This window comes from Lissotriton helveticus, chromosome 10, assembly GCF_964261635.1.
Source record: "Lissotriton helveticus chromosome 10, aLisHel1.1, whole genome shotgun sequence".
NCBI lineage: Eukaryota > Metazoa > Chordata > Amphibia > Caudata > Salamandridae > Lissotriton > Lissotriton helveticus.
Genome location: NC_136071.1, coordinates 543,313,438 through 543,334,246, shown reverse-complemented (window position 1 = coordinate 543,334,246; position 20,809 = coordinate 543,313,438). Strand labels below are relative to the sequence as shown.

Here is a 20,809-nt window from a genome sequence, read left to right as displayed (position 1 = left end):
TGCTGTATTAGCAGGGGCCCCTGTCCTGAGCTCTGGGAAAGGAGCTGTAATCATCCCCATATTCAAAAAGGAAGATGGGCTGTTCCCGGGAAATTACAGGCCTATAAGCCAAATTGCTAATATACAAGAAGTCTGTTGTAGGCAGATTTTGATACGGCTATAGGAGTGGATGTCCTCGAGTCAAGTGTTGTCCCATCTTCAGGAAGGATTTTGGCAAAATATTAGTTCAATAGACCATATAATGCGTTTTTATCCATTAAATGGGAAAATGTAGACATTAATCAGGATATAAATCAACAAAAGAGTGACTAGAAGATAGTGATTCAGTGAGTTAAAAGAAGTGTGGACTACTCCCCAGAAAAAAATATTTTATTTAGGGGGTAGCTCTAACTTCATTAAAATCTAAGTGTAAACTCGGACGGATTGGTGATTATGTTAGTTTGAACCACTCAGTCCTAAACATAGAAAAAATTGGTCGACATTTTTCTGCTGTAAAGAGCCAGGATCAGCTCAGCATTCATCAGGACCATCACAAATATGTCACATGGGTGAAGCACACTAAGGCATCACTGCCATCTGAGGTAGGAAAAATATAATTAAAAGGAATACGACCTTATGTGTATCCAGCGCACTGGAACTTTCTAGTGCTTCTCCTCCTATATGTGAGGAATTTCGTATGTGCGTCTATTGAGCAATACAACATGGGCTCACGGCAGGGGAAAATTCTTCAGCCTGGAACTCAGACTACCGGCGGCTCTCCGCCTGTAAACCTGCTTTTAGCCACGTCTGCGGCCCACAGATTTTTTCTTTGTTCTCATGCAACTTCACTCCTTCAACTGGAACTTTTGAGATTTTTATTCGAAATTCTACAGGAAGCAAAACAAAGGTCCAGCCCCCACCAACTCAGCTCCCTGAATTTAGAAAAGATATTTTTCCTTGAATACCCTCCAATGGTCCCCATAACCAGTCATTTTGTGAATTATACTATACACTCTCTAATGATGATCCCAATATTTGTCCAGTGCAGAAATGTGCTGATTATTTGCCAGCGAACAGATAATTCCTCTGTCTCTCCAATTCAATCTTTATTTTCACCACAGCCTTAGCTGTGGTATTTCAAAGTTCCAACCTGAATGACAACCATTCTTACAGACAATTAACCAAATTTGATTTTTTATTAGGAGCAATGATTTCTGCTGCAAACAAATTATATATGCAAGAATAATTTACTTTTTATAGATGGATAGACACACCATAATTGTCATTTCTTTAGATTATGCATGCTTTTAAAATGAACTTCATTGACAATTTATTCTGTTGCCTTGATCAGGGTATCACTTTAAAATTTCAGATATGTCTCCACGTTTTGTTTCATTTGAGGGCTGAGGCTCTTCTCATCCATGGCCTTCAACAATACATCTTCATAGTACTTGAAAAGAAAAAGGCAAGAAAGAGTTCAACACCAATTACACTACCATAGTCTAGTTAAATTAAAATGTTCTTTGCTTAACAATATTCCTTTGGATTTACATCCGCGATTGAGCATTTTTATCCTCACACAACCAATCTCTTCAGATTGTCTGAATTTGTTTATATGAAAATATGCAAATTAATATACAGGAGCCTCACAATCCAATGATTGCGCTGGTGCTTAGACTCACTGAAGTACATCAGCAGGTTTAAAATACTGTAGTTGGATACCAAAAATAGGCTTCGCCTGCACTGCGCTTGTGATGTGCTTGTGAAATCTCTTATATTTAATATATCTTCAAAGGGGCTCTTATCTGTTCTCCAAAATCGAATTAATGTGTTCATTCGCTTTTGTGTGGAACTTTTTTTTTTTTAACTGCCTCTGTCTGCACACATTTACGATACTTCTACTAAATGTGTTCACACTGTTTAAGCCAAATTCACTGTCAAGATAAGATCCTTTCCCATGGAAAAGGTAGACAGCTTCTAACAGTACTCTGGAATGCTTGATTTGTATTACTTAGTTGTGTAAAGCAAATGCTGTAGGCTTAGAACGTTTGTGGCATTTCCTATTTATGCCTCAGTACCTTTCTTTGCACTTTGTACGCATTATCAGATTGATTTTTTCAACCTAACAGATTTGGTCATTATGATCAAATCCTAAATGTCTTAATAAACATTGCAAGTCAAAAATAAAGTTAATATACAAGAGCTATGTTATGTTTTACTACTAAACAAGCAGCCACAAGTGCAGTTACCTTGCCGAGAACAGGGTCATGATTTGAATGGTGCAGCAGGTGCAGGTGCACCAGCCCTAAACGTTGTCAGAACTCCTCTGAACACATAATACTGCCACATGTGACTACTAACAGGCAGTCACAATTGCAGTCATCTTGCAGTTAAAAGGGGCTTGATTTGAATGGTGCAGCAGGTCAGAGGCACCTGGGCCAAAAACTCCAGGGACCCCATTAAACCCAGATTATTACTAACATTTCAAACTGAACAGGCAGTCACAAGTGCAGTTACCCTGCAGACAACAAGGTCATGAATTCAATGATGCAGCAGGTGCAGTGACACCAGAACCAAAAGCTCTAGGCACCCCATTAAACATCTAAAATTGCTAAGTTATACTATTAAACAGACAGGCACAAGTGCAGTTACTTTGCAAACAACAGGGTCATGATTTGAATGGTTCAGCAGGAGCAGTAGCACCGGGCCCAAAAGTTGTCATAACTCCTCTAAACCCCTAATATTGCAACATTTTATTACTATATAGGCAGCCACAATTGCAGTTACATTGCAGTTAAAAGGGGCTTGATTTAAATGGAATGGTGCAGCAAGTGCACTGGCACGGGCCAAAAGATGTTATAACCGCACTAAACACCTAATATTTCAATATTTTATTACTATATAGGCAGTAACAAGTGTGGTTATCATGCAGGCAATTGGTCCCTTAATTGAATTGTGCAGCAGGTGCAGTGGCAACGGGCCAAAGAGCTCCAGGCACCCCATTAAACACTGATTATTGCTATATTTTACAACTATACAAGCAGTTACAGTTAGGCACTAGGGTCATGATATGAATGGTGCAGCAGGTGCAGTGGCACCGGACCAATAAGTTGTCCGAACTCCTCTAAACACCTAATATTGATATATTTGACCAGTAAACAGGTAGTCACAAATATAGTTACCTTGCAGTTAAAAGGGGCTTGCTTTAAATGATGCAGCAGGTGCAGTGGGACCGGGACCAAAAGTTGTCATAACTCCACTAAACACCAAATATTGCTATATTTTACTATTAAATAGGCAGTCAGAAGTGCAGTTAACTTGCAGACAACAGGGTCATGATTTTAATGGCGCAGGAGGAGCGCTGGCACTGGGCCAAAAAGTTGTCAGAACTCCTCTAAACACCTAATATTGCAACATTGTATTACTATATGGGCAGTTACATTGCAGTTAGAAGGGGCTTGATTTGAATGGGGCAGCAGGTGCAGTGGCACCGATCCAACATTTCTCATAATTCCACTAAACACCAAATATTGCTATATTTTACTACTCAACAGGCAGTCACAAGTGCAGTTATCTTGCAGGCAATAGGTGATTATTTGAATTGAGCAGCCGGTGCAGTGGCATTGGGCCTAAGAGCTCCAGGCACCCCATTAAACACTGATTATTGCTATATATTACATCTATACAGGCAGTTACAAGTGCATTTACCTTTAAGGCACTAGGGTCATGATTTGAATGGTGCAGCAGGTGCAGTGGCACTGGGTCCAAGAGTTGTCAGACTCCTCTAAACACCTAATATTGCAATAATTGACTACTAAATAGGCAGTCACAAATGCTGTTACCCTGCAGTTAAAAGGGGCTTGATTTAAATGATGCAGCAGGTGCAGTTGCACCGGGACCAACAGTTGCATTAACTCCACTAAACACCAAGTATTGCTATATTTTACTATTAAATAGGCAGTCAGAAGTGCAGTTATCTTGCAGGCACTAGGGTCATGAATAGTGCAGCAGGTGCAGTGGCACCGGGCCCAAAAGCTCCAGGTAGTCCCACTAAACACCAAATATTGCTATATGTTATTCCTAAACAGGCAATCACAAGTGCCGTTACATTGCAGACAGCAGTGTCAAGATTTGTATGGTGTAGCAGGTGCAGTAGCATTGAGCCTAAAGTTGTCAGACTCCTCTAAACACCTAATATTGCTATAGTTGACTACTAAACAGGCAGTCACAATTGCAGTTACCTTGCAGTTAAAGGGGACTTGATTTTAATGGTGCAGCAGATGCAGTGGCACTGGGGTCAAAAACTCTAGAGACTCCACTAAACCGGATTATTTCTATTTCTAAATGTTCCTACTAAACGAGACATTCACAGTACATTTGTCCAGCATGCAATAGGGTCATGATTTGAATAGCAGGTGCAGTAGCAACAGGACCAAAAGCTTTAGGCACCCCACAAAACACTTAATATTGCTATATGTTGCTACTAAACAGGCAGTCACAAGTGCAGTTACATTGCAGACAATAGGGTCATGATTTATATGGTGCAGCAGGTGCAGTGGCACTGGGCCCAAAGGTTGTCAGACCTCCTCTAAACGCCTGATATTGCTATATTTTACTACTATACAGGCAGACAAAATTGCAGTTATCCTGCAGGCACCAAGGGCATGATTTGATTGGTGCAGCAGGTGCAGTGATGCCGGGCCCAAAAGTTATCAGAACTCCTCTAAACACATAGCATTGCTATTACGTCAATTAATTCTATTATTTCCCTTTTTCATTTCATGTTTTGAAATATTGCTATTGCTTACCCACACTATACCACTAGTAACAGCACAATATATTGCCTTTTTGCATATAAACAAGTCACGTGACTTTAGCAAGCTTTCTGCAACTTATATTGAACAACTACTCAGCAAGCTACAACTTACAACAAAAAACAGCTTCTTAGGAATCACATGGGCGAAACCAACTGCATTTAGCAATGCTTGTTTTAAAAATGCATTTCAAAACCTAATAGGGATGGCACATCACTCTCTGCCCCTGGAGGCGTTTGAACAATAATTAATGTGCCATGAGAGGAGAGCCTTACCTGTGAAGATGGTGGCCAATAATCATAACAATTCATTTTTCTGGCTGTCTTACAAGGTCATAACTTAAGAGTTATCGTGACAGACTGAATACATCACACACCCACTATAGTAAATAGTAGTATCAAATTGCAAGGTAACTACCTGATACCTAGTAGGTTCACTCAATTTTAAAAAAAAGTTTTAGGGACATGGCTGCACAGATAAGAGAGGGAGTTTAAAATGTTTTGTTATCCTAGACATTATTTTCTAAATGTTTACAATATAATGCATCTGCAATGATATTTTGGATACTGAGCAGGGCCACATGCAATTGCATGTCTTCTGCTTTGCAGTGGTATGGTTTGTTGTAAATGTGTTCCCTTGGACAGACATCCATATTTCCAATTCAGGGTCATCACCCTCCCTCTAAAATCTTTAACCAGGAAATCGACCCCAAATGGTGACCTACAGTCCCATAACTGTAAGAACTTTAAAGAAACCATTGGGCATATGCTCTTTGCTTGCCCAGGATATAGTGCACCTGGCCAGAAATGGCTCCTACCCCTTTGTAGACTTTTAGGGATCAGTAGCAGCTGGTCTCCACTGATAATACTAAGGGCAGACCCAAACTCAACTTACACCTGTGCAAATGGGATGTTACTGGGATGGATCTGACTGATTAGAGTAAGATCTAAATGAATACATTTGTTTAGCTTTATTTTGCATCATATAATACTGGTTTTAAATTGTGATTAGCAATGAACTGTGTTTTAATTAAGGCCTCTTATTGGTCAACCTTCCCCAAATTAAGTTGTCCTGACATTCCTATTTTCCATTTTTCCCTGTTGAGCTCTTTCCCACTCCCGCCTATTTCAATTGTCTTATTTCCCTTACGTGGATCATGATTTATTGTTTCCTATTCTTTATGTCAACTTGTTGTGGTGCATAGAATACCATACAAGTTGTTCATTTGCACATTCATATTTTACTGTGGCTATAAATATATGTATTGTGTTTACCTTTTATGTGCTGATATGACTAATTTGTCAAATAAAGCTTGCCAAACTGAAATTGTAACTTTGTATGCATTGCAAAGTGACATGATTGCAAAGTAAAAAAAAAAAAAAGATGAGGTAGGCTGAACAATTTCCTGCAGATAAATGTCTTTTCTATTCCAGTGACATAATTTCCTCATACTTCCAGAGGTAGGGGAAGAGATATCATATAGTCTTTCGCCTTTGACCTTAAAGACATTACAGGAAGTGGCATCATATGAAGTTTGACCCAGATTATTTCCAGGAAGGTATGTCAAAAGACCTGAACTCTACAATTAGCATTGCTGAAGTTTCCTAATAACTGCATGTAACAACACACCACAGAAAAATGTCTAATTTAGCCCACGACCTATATTATGGTGCTGACTTGATCTTTTAAAGATCTAGGGCGTAATACTTGCCATGAATTTTAAAAGAAGATTGCAGCTAGTATCTATTATTTTTCAAATTGTGCTATGTGTGCCCCAATGTATTATTTATTAACCCATTATTGTGTTATAGGTGTCTGTCATGCTAAGAACTGTCTCAAGTATGCCAGCACCAGTTTTTGCTCTCGGTGTTGCCATAAAATAATAATTACCTTCAGTAAGTACCTTCAATATGAGTCAAACCACTGTGAACCTATACAGCTGCCTTGCGCATTCCAACAAATGGATGACCTCTAATTGCCTGAAATTACACATTGACAAAAGGTAATTGTGGTCAGTAATACCCCCATCCCTCTGGGACTATTTAATTTGACGGTCATTCCCAGGAGACTGTCCATCTCCTTCACCAAAAATCATGAGCTTGCGAGTTCTTTTGGATAAAGATCTCCCCATGCCCTCCCAGGTGAAGAAAGTTGCAGGGACTTGTTTTGGCCTTTTCAGAGCTTTGACGAAGATACTTAAATGGTTACCTGGTGAAACCTGAAGAACAGTTTTCCAAGGTCTCTTACTCTTACAGTTGTACTACAGTAATTTGCTTTACCGAGGCAGCACCGCCTGTGTCCTAAAGAGGTTGCAGACTATTCAAAATGCTGCAGTTTGTTTTTTGTTGTGCCTTCCAAAATGTCAGTCTGAACGCCTGACCTTGGCCAGCCTTCACTGGCTGCCAGCAAATAAAACAATTGACTTTAAATTACTCTGCATTGCACACAATATAAAGCATGCTCAGGGGCCTCATATCCTGTATCCTCTAATTGTTTATTATAGCAATGCACAAGATCTGAGATCAAATAACTGTTTTCTTTTGACGGTCTCCAGGATACTCCTGGACACCAATACGTATATTCTGTAAAGCTGCATTTGCGGGACACAGCTTTGTTGATCCTTTTTCCCATTGCAGAAGAGGGAACTTTAGTGCCCTATTCTCTTCACCCACATGTACAATGGTGATAGGTTGCTGGAAATCAGGAAGTTTTGTGCTTTTGTGGAAACTATAACCAAATATTTCCTGACGTATGTGGTCATTTTTGCCAAATTTCATAAAGTATGACCTTGTTTTCACAAATACTTATATCTTCATAGCATCAACATCACACCCTGTGCAGTTTGTGGAGGGAGAAATTCTTATGTCTGATTTGTATGGATCTTACATCCCCTCAACCGACTTAGGGAAAATACTTGAAGATTTCCCGCCCTAGAGAACATAAGGTAATAAAGTATGTGCTAGATCCTTTATTGAAAATACACAATTTAAATTGATATACTATAACAGTCCATACAAGACTTATTTGCTGACCCTGCATATGTAGAAAGTAAACCTGGTTACTAGTGAAAACTTCCATAATTGTGGTAACACTATGGCAGTAAAGCTGTGAGCATGTGAACAGAAATTACATATAAGCTGTCAGAACTGACATATTTTGCATTGACATCCACCTCAAATTCTATTTATTAGGAATAGTCCTGGTCAAGAAGCTTGGCAAAATGAGAACTACATTGATATTGCTGAATATTATACTTGTTCAGGAGTGTATCGCTATGAATGGTAAGCCTGTACTGGGCCATCAAAATACCAGTATTATCTGGAACTGCGTAGGTGAGTACATCCAAAGTGTAACTTTAGATTACAAGGTCTTTGTTGAGAAATGGGAGGAGGACATTAAAGTGTCTGCGAAGAGCAACAAGGACCTTACTGGATAGCTGATCTGACAACCACCTGCCATAAATAGTGGATGGAATACATCATATTTCATTGCTGTATATTGTCAATCCTGGAAGCTATAGAGAGAATACTTCTTTTGATTTTGAACGTATGTCTCTCGTTTGTAGCAATTCCAGTGTCTGTGTTACCTGCTGTGTGGAACATGTGCCATATTATTGTGAAAACTGGAATGTGAACTGCTTTTACATCAGATGTGTTACACTCCTTTGAGGAGCCTTAATACTGAATATAATGAAGTTGAAAAAGATGAACAGTATATTGCACAACTACTTGGTACCTAATTTAGAGCAAAACTAAATACAAAAAATGGTTTGTTTATGCCATGCACTGCCGGTTTGAGTAATTTTCAGGTTTGATGGTTTGTGCCCCTGTGAGAAACTGCGTTGTTGATAGAGTTGGGTGAAACCCTACTCAAGCTACAACCACAGCCCTCCTCAGGATGAACCACAAAGAGACACCAAATTAACATATGCTTACCCTCTGGTAGCTTGGCACAAAAGCAGTCAGACTTAACTTAGAGGCAATGTGGAAAGCGTTTATGCAGCACTTAAACAAGGATAAAGTGCAAACACAAGACAAAAAAATCCCACACAAAGTTAGAAAAATAGAGTTACATTTTATGTATTATCTGACACCAAAATGAAATCAATCAGTAAAACCAGAGATATGCAATTTTAAAGATTTCAGGTGTGTATAGCACCTAAATGCACAAAGTGCCACTCATGCTTATCTTGTAGTGTGAGACTAGATAAAAAAACATGTTCAGGCCACCGTGATGGAGCGCAGGTCAGATACAGGGACCAAGTATGTCCCACTGGAAAAGTTACCTGGGAAAGTCCAGAGTGAAGATTTCCATTCATGGGGAAGGAGGCTACGAGGATCAGGGAGAGAGTTCCAGGTGGGTGTCACTGTAACACAAAGTACAGATCTCGTGTTGCTGATCACTGCTGGAGGTCTCTGTAACACAAAGAATGAGATTTACCGGAGCTTCTCGTTGGTGGATATTGGTGGGAACTGGCCTATATGTGTTCTTGAAGAGCCGAAAACGTCAAGATTTCTCCATTTCTTCATGGTGGAACTCAACTCACCCTGGGTCCAGGACCAGTGAGACACCTCTTGGGGATCAGGAAATAACTCCATCAGGAGCCTGCAGGGCTCAGGCAGGTCCAGTTGCATATCCAGGTGAGACCAGTTGCAGCAGGTCAGCTGGGCAGTCTGCATAGAGGCCTCTTGAGCTTTTGGTATCGCTGTAGCTCAGAACCGGGAGTCATTAAGCTGACCCTTAGAGTCAGTTCTGCCTGAGATGAAAAGTACAGTCCCAGTTTTCCATCGCAGCAAACAGTACAGCCTCAAGAAGCAAGGCAACAAAGCGTCAATCTGTAGTCCACAGATCCAAGAGTTTACTGAAGAGTGGATCTGTGAGTCCCCTTGTTACAGCGGGTGCCCATTTTGAAGTGGGAGAAGATTCTGGAGTTTCTCCCTACAGAGGTGTCTGGACTTTCCTGCCTCCCTGCCCTGGCCCCAGTCTGTCTGGGGAGCACAATAGGCTAGTGTGAAGTCTGCTGATGCGCCCCGAGCCAGTGCTTTTGATGTTCAATTGTGGTAAGTGAAAGATTAAATTCCCTCTCATCCTTCCAGAGAGAGCCCATCCTACCAACACCCTGACCTTCTATTGTGATGCTGTCTTGGAGGAATACACAAAGACCAACTGCCAGCTACACCTTGAGATTTGACCCAGAAACAGGCTTAGGACAAGAAAATAGCAACTTTCTACAAGTAGCATACACAAAATGGGCAAACCAATAGACCCTTGGAAGCTTGGGTAATGTACAAGTTCAGGTAAAGATGCCCTCAAGGGATTATTTTTGAGGATTTTTATTTTTTCATAATTTCAAAAAAATAATTATCTAGAGCCCTGAATAGTGGCTTCTTAACAACAAATGTCAAAGTAAATTGACAATTATCCAGCAACATAGAACTACATTTTTTTAGGAAATTCAACTGAGATACAATTCAATTTGGGTGCCACAAAGATCCATAACATAATTTTGTTAGTCAAAAGTTGGAAGAACAAATGAATCACCATAGATGAAGCTAGTGTTAGTAATGTCGGTAAGCATGAAAAAGTACATTTGCTTTCATAAGGTATATTGCGGAACCTTGTAGTTTTTTGACAATATAGCTTGAATTAGATATTGCTACAGAGGGGTAAAATAGTTATCACATTTCAAGCGTTTTATGGGATGTTCTTAATAAACAGACTATTCCTCTAACTGAAAAAAATATCAATCAAACATCAGAAATATATATATATATATATATATATATATATATATAATAACTCTTGCTCAAAGTTAATAGGGGTAGCAATATCTCTTCCGCGGTTCCCATTGATATGGGAGCTTTGCTGGCCCTTATTTATGAGTCATCTAAAATGCTAAGTGGACTAAAAATAACTGTACATAGTATCGAGGAAATACATTTGTTCAAATGAAGTTCCTCATTAAGATCTTTGGAAGAGATGCCTCCCATGGATAATATATAGATTATAGTTAAATACATCCAAACCTGAGGTATTACATTATAGATATCAATGTGTGCCACTCTACAGCTGTATTGAGACCTTTGTTTACATTGTCTGTACTGCAGATCCAATGATTTTCCTTGATTGTCAATACATGTTCAACATTAGGTTTTCTAATACAGGGTTTTGCTACTTCGATAACCCACCGTAGCATATCTTTTTCACCATGTTTGTACTTAATGTAATGTTCAACTAGGGGGGCCTTCTCGACGTTGCAATGTATTCTGAGCTGATGTTGCAGAATATGTTTTTTTACTTGTTGGGTAGTCTTTCCTATGGAGTGTAGCCCACAAGGACACGTAATACAATGAATTACATTGTTTGTATTGCAGTTGGAAAATTGTTTCAGTATAACCTGCTGGCCATTAATCTGCGATGTCTTAACAGTTTACATAGTGTTGCATTTATAATGCCCTACTATGGGTAGTCCTGAAAACAAGTTGTTCACAATGGCTGGTAACAGCGCACCAAAGGCATGCACTAAATGATCTCGAAGGTTTGAACCTCCTTAGAATGCAAATAATGGTTGTTGTTTAAATTCAGGTAATCTGTTGAGCAATGTCTAATGTTTTTTGAGTATTTTCTTGATTTTGTTGGAATGAGTTCCAAAAGTGGAAACACATACCAATTGTGGTACTTTAGTTCATTTCCTGATCTCAAGGAGGCCATTTTGATTGTTATACCATGCTCTTTCAAGGGATTATTTTAATAATCTTGCTGGATAGCCACGGACTTTGAGTTTATCTTTAAGTTTTTTTGCTTCCAAAAAATAGTCCTCCTTTTTGGTACAGTTCCTGCGTAACTGACAAGGTTGTGTCATGGATCTTTGTGGCAGCCTTAACTTGACTTTCCATCTCGTTTTGCTGGATTTATCTATCTTGATTCACAATCTGAAGCCATTTCACTTCTTTCTTTTCGAATAAGTTGAAATGGCCACAGTTGTCCTTATGTGTTAACCCATGAATTCTTAACCCTACATATTTCGGTGAGTCCTTTTTTGTTTTTTTGACTCAGTTAAGATGGACGCCATCATCTCCATTTTCCAACATAATGGCATACCTTTTATATACTGACGTTCTGTGGTCTGTTTTTAACTTTAATTTGTATTGACATTAAAAATATGCATGCGTAACTTCCAGATTCATTTTTAACTTTCTCACTATTCCTTCCGTTTGTATGATTTTGACCAGACCAATATGGCGGATAGTGTTCAACAAAGATATCAGGCTCCTACACTTCCCATTTAGAATGGCCCAGAAGTATTTATACTTTTCCGCCAGGTGATCTTTCCCTTTAATTTGATCCTACAAAGTGCAGACAATGAAGATGCCGGCAACCTATGACTAAGTATGTGTTAATGTGGGTGTTCAATTCATCAAAATAGCCATAAGAGCGGTAGCGTTACTGTTCTTTTTTCTTTATATTTACTTTTCAGTGCAAGAGTTGCCCTCTGTGATGCAGATAGAACAGGGTTTGGGGCAAGACAAAATTGCACCTATCTTTAGTGATTTTTTTTATCTAAACAGGCAAGGTGCCTCGGACCGGAGATCCAAATCCCCTAAATCTCCTAAGGCACGGACTGTCTCAATTTACCATAGACAACACACAATGGTCCAGCACTCTAATTTTAGTTGAGGTTCACAACAAGTAATTCGTTTTATATACAAATTTGTAAATCACATTTTGTCAAAGGAATGGCAGTTCAGCTGAGTTGTTTTCATCAAATTCTTTATTCATAGCTTCTTTTTCAGCAAGATAAAAAGACCGTAGCCAATGCGTTTCGTCCCCTCGGACTTCTTGTCATGGCTAGGCGGAGATAGGTACATGGGGCACATACACAGGACCCTGTATGAATGAATGGGTACAGAACTACAGCTTCCAAACTCTCAGGGAAGGCTGGCTGTCACACCTGAATGCTGGTACATAAGCCCCGCCTTTGTTTTGCTCGGGGCTTGTCACTCGAGTATTTCCGGTGTAGGAGAAATTGCGTGAAGCAGCAGTGTCAGACAAGCTGCTGAACTTTGGATTTTGGTGTACCTGTGGCATCCGCCTTCTGGATGGCTGCCTTTTTTATTGATTCGAGACATTTTCCCCAGAGAAGCATTGCCGTACTGGCAGTCAGGCGCCCTGGTGCTGTTAAACCCCCCGGAGCAGTGAAATGCCTTACTAAGTGCTTGGTAGGCGTGTCTGTGACGCGCTTGATAGGATCAAGCACAACGGAAGGAACTGCAAAGGATACCGGGCATCTTCCGCTCGATAACCAAACACTGGAGAAACGCTGCAAACTCTGAGCAGCCTTATTGAAGCGGGGATCCCCTTCGCTTCCTGGAAGCCTCCCGAGTGAGGTTAATTCAGTGCTGGTGAAATGTTTCTGTTTACCCTGCCTCAGCTATGCCAGGTTCACACAGGAGAGAGAGAGAGCGGGGAATACTCCTCGCCTCATGGAATCCTCCGGAGTGAGGCTATTGAAGCGCTGGTGAAGCGCTTTAGTTTTCCTTACCTTAGCCTTGCCAGATCCGCTCAGGAGAGCAAGAGAGAGCGGGGGACAAGTCTACTTGAAGTTTCCAGAACTATTTCAAGGCTCTGAGCAGCCATATGGAAAGATTATAATTATTTATGATTCTGAACACAGCCAGAAGCATTCAGGAGCTGATGCAAACAGGATTCCTTGGAACGTCAAAGAACATTTTCCATTTCCAGAGGATTATCTGCAGTAAGATAAGTACCTCACACCTTGACTGTATAATTAAGGGATGCTTCCTTGTTACATGTACACACCAGGCAACTCCCACGTGGAACAGAAATGTATATTTTTTATTCTTTATTTTTCCCTTTTGTGCCTTTTCTGCTGGGAGATGTGCAGCTGCAATATGAGTAAGTACGTGACACATAGAGGAATATTGTGGTTAAACATATAGGGGGGAACTTCATATGTGTGTATTGTGTCTCACTTACAGGGTAGACTGGGTGGATCGTAGGAGAGAGGTCTGCATATCCCGAAGACATCCCTATTCTGTGTTAAGCAGCTGCAACGGTATTGTTTCTTTTGTCCCTTTTTTCCCTTTACCCTATGGTGGAATTATCTGTGGAGCATGACATATATATATTCACAGGTATCTCCATATAGGGGAACAGATTAATTAGCCTCAACCATCATTCTTGCTGTTTCCGACTGTAAAGGTTAGTGTTTAACCTTCCTCTGTATGACAGTGATAAGCCCACAGTAATCTACGGCTTGAACAATCAACACTGTTCTTACATCAGTGTTGGAAACATTGACCACCCTAAAGATGGAGGTAGATGCTTTCAGGGGTGAGAATTTAGAATTACAAAATGAAATGGGCACCATGAGTTGTGAAGTTGCAGGTTTGTCTCGCTCTAGCCCTACGGGTACACGGGGGGCCCAGTACATTAGGAATTGGACACTACCTCCGCCAGCGTCTCAAGATGTGGATGCAGGGCTATTGACTCATACCTTGGGAGGGGGCACAGGTCCTTCCACCATACCGGTGATACAGCTCGCACAATTACCCTTAGCTCCCCCTGAAATATTCTTTGGGGATCCAAAGAAGTTTGGTATTTTTCTGGGGCAGTGTAAACTACTCTTTATGTGCAAGCCAGAAGTGTTTCTTACTGACTAGGCTAAAACGGCTTTTGTGATGTCTTATCTTGGGGGTAATGCAGCTCGTTGGTCTTTTCCCCTCATAGAGAGAGACAACCCTGTCTTGCGTAACTTCGACACCTTCTGTGAGGAAATGCGCAAACTGTTTGATAGGAAGGCACTATTGTAAAGAGTGGTGCGTGATAGCACTATCACGACCCTACCTCGCGCACAGCTGAGTCACACCAGCTCTCGTTAGGCACGGAATTGATTACGTTAAAACTAGGTACTCAAGACTTATTAACATACATAACCACCTTCAATAGGCTTATGGCTGAAATGGACTGGCCTATGGAGAAAAGGACATCTTTGTATTATAAAGGATTGAGAAGTGAACTAAAAGACGTCTTGGCTCAGGTGGTGCCACCCGTGATGAACTCATTAACCTCACCGTTCAATTGGACCATAGACCAAGAAAGAAAAGGAGATAGACAGCGTACTGAATCTAGATATATACCACCCCGCCCAAGAGCTATAACAGAAGGACATCCACCAGCTTCTGATGGGACAGAACCCATGCAGATAAGTGGCATACGAGGTCCACTAAGTCAAGATGAAAGAGAGCGAAGGCAGAGACAACAGCTATGTATGTACTGTTGAAACCCTGGGCAATTTATCAAAGACTGCAAGGCAAAAACCAAAACAACCTACAAAGAGTTCAAAGGGAACCGGAACGTGCCAGTGGTGGAATACCTTCTTGAGAACTCGGTACACTAAAGTGCCCAAACAAGTTACAGATCCCTTGTTTGAGGTCAACAGATGAAGAGGTCTGCCCAGCTGTGGTCAACACAGTCCAAAACACAGTGGCCCATATGAACGTATGTGTTTCATTGGATATACCTGGGGTAGGACTTGTGCTAGTACATGCCCTGTTAGACTCAGGGGCTACGGGTAACTTCATCAACCAAAGTTATGCACAAGAAATCTGTATACCCTGCGTAAAGAAGAAGGTCCCAGAACTAGCAAAGGCTGTAGATGGTACAGAACTGACGTCCGGCCCTGTACGATACCACACCCAGCAGATTCAAATGCAGGTGGGCATGAACCATTATAAGTACATCCAATTTGATTTAATAGATGCCCCTCATTTCACTCTTATATTGGGCACGCCCTGGCTTACACTGCATGATCCCTTCGTGCAATGGGCAGCTCGGACAGTCACGCTGAATTCTTCATATTCTATGTATTCCTCATATTGTATTGTATTGCTGTTTTTAAAAAGTGCCAGAGCCCTAACTTCTCTTCAACTACGATGGTCATTGTTTTTTGCGGACTTTGACTTTGTGATCAAATACAGACCAGGACCACAAAACGAGAAAGCTGGTGCACTTTCTTGACCATTGCCTAATCCTGCAGTCAGTGCCGATCTTGTGGAAGAACCGCCCATCATACTACAGAAGGCTTCCTTTCCAACAGAGACAATAGCCTTAATCACCACTGATGACTTCTTGAAAGAGGTAATGAAACAAATCACTGGCCTCGATAAAGATGCATGGGTCATAGAAGAACCACAACATCATTCTGTCAGGGATCAATCAATCAATCAATGACACTTATAGAGCGCGCTACATACCCGTAGGGTCTCAAGGCGCTTGGGGGAGGGGGGGGTGCCGCTACTGCTCGAACAGCCAGGTCTTCAGCTTCTTCCTGAAGGAGAGGTGGTCTTGGGTCAGGCGCAGGTCGGTCGGGAGGGAGTTCCAGGTCTTGGCGGCCAGGTAGGAGAAGGACCTTCCTCCTGTAGTTGCTCTTCGGATGCGGGGGACGGCGGCGAGGGCGTGGTTGGCTGAACGGAGGTGGCGTTTGGGAGCGTAGAAGTTGCTCCGGCTGTTGAGGTAGCTCGGGCCTTGGTCGTGTAGGGCTTTGTGTGCGTGGGTGAGGAGGCGGAAGGTGATTCTTTTGTTGACGGGGAGCCAGTGAAGGTCTCTCAGATGTCCGGAGATGTGGCTGTGTCGTGGGATGTCGAGGATGAGTCTGGCTGAGGCGTTCTGGATCCGCTGGAGTCTCTTCTGGAGCTTGGCGGTGGTACCGGCGTAGAGGGCGTTGCCGTAGTCCAGTCGGCTAGTGACGAGGGCCTGGGTGACGGTCTTCCTGGTCTCGGTGGGGATCCACCAGAAGATCTTCCGTAGCATGCGTAGGATGTTGAAGCACGCCGAGGAGACGTTGTTGACTTGCCTGGTCATGGAGAGGGAGGAGTCCAGGATGAAGCCCAGGTTGCGTGCATGGTCTGTCGGTTTGGGTGCGGTGCCCAGGGCGGGAGGCCACCAGGAGTCGTCCCAGGCGGAGGGTGAAGAGCCCAGGATGAGGACCTCCGTCTTGTCCGAGTTCAGTTTCAGGCGGCTGGTCGTCATCCACTCGGCTACCTCTTTCATCCCTTCGTGTAGGTTGGTTCTGGCGGTGGCGGGGTCGTTGGTCAGGGAGAGGATCAGCTGGGTGTCGTCGGCGTAGGAGATTATGCTGAGGTTGTGTTGGCGTGCGATGGCCGCGAGGGGGCTCATGTAGACGTTGAAGAGGGTGGGGCTCAGAGAGGATCCTTGAGGGACGCCGCAGATGACTTCGGAGGCCTCTGACTTGTACGGTGGTAGGCGGACTCTCTGTGTTCTTCCGTCGAGGAAGGAGATGATCCATTCCAGCGCCTTGTCCTGGATTCCGACGTTGCTGAGGCGCTGTACTAGGGTGCGGTGGCAGACAGTGCCGAATGCCGCGGAGAGGTCTAGGAGGATGAGGGCCGCTGTTTCTGCGTTGTCCATCAGGGCTCGGATGTCATCGGTGGCAGCGATGAGGGCGGTCTCGGTGCTGTGATTGGCTCGGAAGCCGGACTGTGAGGGGTCGAGGGATCCATTCGTCTCGAGGAAGGCGGCCATCTGCTTGTTGACGGTCTTCTCGATGACTTTGGCTGGAAACGGGAGGAGCGAGATGGGGCGGTAGTTCTTGAGTTCGGTGGGGTCCGCTGTTGGTTTCTTGAGTAGAGCGCTGAGTTCGGCGTGCTTCCAGCTCTCAGGGAAGGTGGCGGTGTCGAAGGATGTGTTGATGATGTCTCGCAGGTGGGGTGCGATGACAGCGTCGGCCTTGTTGAAGACGTGGTGAGGGCAGGGGTCGGTCGGTGATCCGGAGTGGATGGAGTTCATCGTGCGGATGGTGTCTTCGGTGCTGATCGGGGTCCAGGCGTGGAGGGTGGTGGTGGGGGGTGGTTGTTCGGTCATGGTGTGCGTTGGTTGTTTGTTGAAGCTGTTGTGTATGTCCGCGATCTTGTTGTGGAAGTAAGAAGCGAGGGAGTCGCAGAGGTCTTGCGATGGGGTGATGTCGTTGTTTCCTGCGCTGGGGTTGGATAGCTCTTTCACGATGTTGAAGAGTTCCTTGCTGTTGTGTGCGTTGTTGTCCAGCCGGTCCTTGAATGCAGTTTTCTTGGCGGCGCGGATCAGCTGGTGGTGCTTCCGAGTGGCCAGTTTGAGGGTGGTCCTGTTGTCCGGTGTAGGTTCCCTTCTCCAGACTTTCTCGAGGGCTCGGCAGTTCTTCTTGGAGCTCTTGAGTTCGTCGGAGAACCACGGGGCTTTCTTGCTGCCGGGTCTGCTGGGCGGGGTCCTCAGCGGGGTGAGCTCGTCCGCGCAGGTGCTGATCCACTTCGTGAGGTTGTCGGCGGCCTGGCTGGGGTTCGCTGAGCTGGCAGGAGGGTGCTGGCTCAGGGAGGTGGCGAGCTGGTCTGCTGTGATCTTGTTCCAGCTTCTGCGGGCGGCCTGTTGCTGGTGGTGGTGGGTCGTCGTTCTCTTGAAGGTGAAGTGGACGCAGCTGTGGTCCGTCCAGTGGGGTTCTGTGGCGTGGCTGAAGGCGACGTCTTTGCTGGATGAGAAGACGGCGATGAGTGTGTGTCCGGCGAGGTGGGTGGGGGTGGACACCAGCTGCTTGAGTCCAAGATTGGCGAGGTTGTCGAGCAGGGTGCTGGTGTTGCGGTCGTTGTTGTTCTCCAGATGGAAGTTGAGGTCCCCCAGGAGGATGTAGTCAGCGGAGGGGAGGGCATGCGGGCTGACGAAGTCGGCGATGTCCTCGCTGAATTGTGTGCGTGGTCCCGGGGGTCGGTAGATCAGGGTGCCTCTAAGGGTGGTGTTCGGGTTGGTGTGGATCTGGAAATGCAGGTGTTCGGCGCTGGTCAGGGTGTTGTTGGTGCTGGTCGTGAGACGGATGGTGTTCCTGTGGATGATGGCGATGCCCCCTCCCATCTGGTTGGCGTTGCGGTCCCTCCGGACGATCTTGTAGCCCTCTGGGATGGCGATGGCGATGTCGGGGGCTGAAGAGGCGTTCATCCAGGTCTCCGTGAGGAAGGCAACGTCAGGGGCTGTGGCGTCTAGGAGGTTCCAGAGTTCGATGGCGTGTCTGTGGACGGAGCGGGTGTTGAGCAGTATGCACTTGAGGTGGATGCTGCTGGTGTTCGACTTGGCGGGTGCTGGTACGAGGCAGGTCCGGATGCAGGTGAACTTGCAGGCGTGGCAGCTGAAAGGTCCGTGGGTGCGTCGTGGGGTGGCTTGGTGGCATTCCGGGAGTCGGCTGGTGTTGAGTGCGATGAGGGTGGCGGCGGAGTACGTCAGGCGGGTCGGTCGGGGTCTTCGTGGGCCAGGGGTCCTGGCGCTGGTCGCGATCCGGTCGCGGACGGGCGCAGACGGGCTTACCTTTGGCGCGCCTTCGGCGCACAATCGGCGCGCCCGCTGCGCGTGAACGCTGCGCGTGAACGCTGCGCGTTCGCACGGTCGCCATATAAGGCCAAGTGCGCGGGTGGGCGGAGCAGCTGGGAGGCGGGAGCGGGGAGGGAACACAAGGAAAAAAGGGGCGGGGTCTGCGGTGGTGGCGGGAAGCGGGGGGGAAGACGGAGGGCAGCGAGGTAGGCGGGCAAACAGGAAGGAGAAACGCTGACACGGCAACAAAATAATAATAACAATACAAAAGGGGTTTAAGACGCTAACACGGGCACAAAAGAACAAGAAAAACAGGCACAAATGAAGGTCAAAACAAGGCCAAAACAACCAACCAACAGCGGAGTCAGCCGTCAGCCGGCAGCGAGGCAGGCAGCGGGGCAGAGGGCAAGGCAATGGGCACACGCAGCAGCTGGTGGCCGTGCAGCGCGGGGGTGTCCCACAAGTGGGTCACACTCACCTGCGTCGCACGGTCGCCATATAAGGCCAAGTGCGCGGGTGGGCGGAGCAGCTGGGAGGCGGGAGCGGGGAGGGAACACAAGGAAAAAAGGGGCGGGGTCTGCGGTGGTGGCGGGAAGCGGGGGGGGAAGACGGAGGGCGGCGAGGTAGGCGGGCAAACAGGAAGGAGAAACGCTGACACGGCAACAAAATAATAATAACAATACAAAAGGGGTTTAAGACGCTAACACAGGCACAAAAGAACAAGAAAAACAGGCACAAATGAAGGTCAAAACAAGGCCAAAACAACCAACCAACAGCGGAGTCAGCCGTCAGCCGGCAGCGAGGCAGGCAGCGGGGCAGAGGGCAAGGCAATGGGCACACGCAGCAGCTGGTGGCCGTGCGGCGCGGGGGTGTCCCACAAGTGGGTCACACTCACCTGCGTCGCACGGTCGCCATATAAGGCCAAGTGCGCGGGTGGGCGGAGCAGCTGGGAGGCGGGAGCGGGGAGGGAACACAAGGAAAAAAGGGGCGGGGTCTGCGGTGGTGGCGGGAAGCGGGGGGGAAGACGGAGGGCGGCGAGGTAGGCGGGCAAACAGGAAGGAGAAACGCTGACACGGCAACAAAATAATAATAACAATACAAAAGGGGTTTAAGACGCTAACACGGGCACAAAAGAACAAGAAAAACAGGCACAAATGAAGGTCAAAACAAGGCCAAAACAACCAACCAACAGCGGAGTCAGCCGTCAGCCGGCAGCGAGGCAGGCAGCGGGGCAGAGGGCAAGGCAATGGGCACACGCAGCAGCTGGTGGCCGTGCGGCGCGGGGGTGTCCCACAAGTGGGTCACACAAGGGATGAGTTGTTGTTTCATGATGAAAGACTGTACGTTCCTGAAGGATCACTCCAGCAACAGGCCTTACAATGGATCTACGATATGACCTTGGGCGGACACATGGGAATGCAGAAAACGCTACAAACCATGCCTCGTTACTTTTGGTGGGTGTCACTTTGGAGAGACACTACAAGAAACGTTTCTGAATGTTCTATTTGCACACAAGCCAAAGCACAGCATCAACCACCCAGCGGTTTACTTAGACCTATACCCACACCACCAGCTCCTTGGCACACGATGTCCATGGACTTCATTTTGGAGATGTCTCTTAGCTCTGGCCACGACACCATAGTGGTTATTGA

At 45.1% G+C, this 20,809-nt stretch overlaps 1 long non-coding RNA gene across 1 annotated transcript in view; it reads right to left on the bottom strand.

Moving 5' to 3' along the window:
- Positions 1 to 1,190: 1,190 nt before the first annotated feature.
- LOC144785395 (uncharacterized) overlaps positions 1,191 to 20,809 on the bottom strand; it is a 302,873-nt gene continuing 283,254 nt past the window's right edge. The window contains exon 3 of the long non-coding RNA XR_013601854.1: positions 1,191 to 1,429. This is a non-coding gene — a long non-coding RNA (uncharacterized LOC144785395). The remainder of the gene's footprint in view (positions 1,430 to 20,809) is intronic.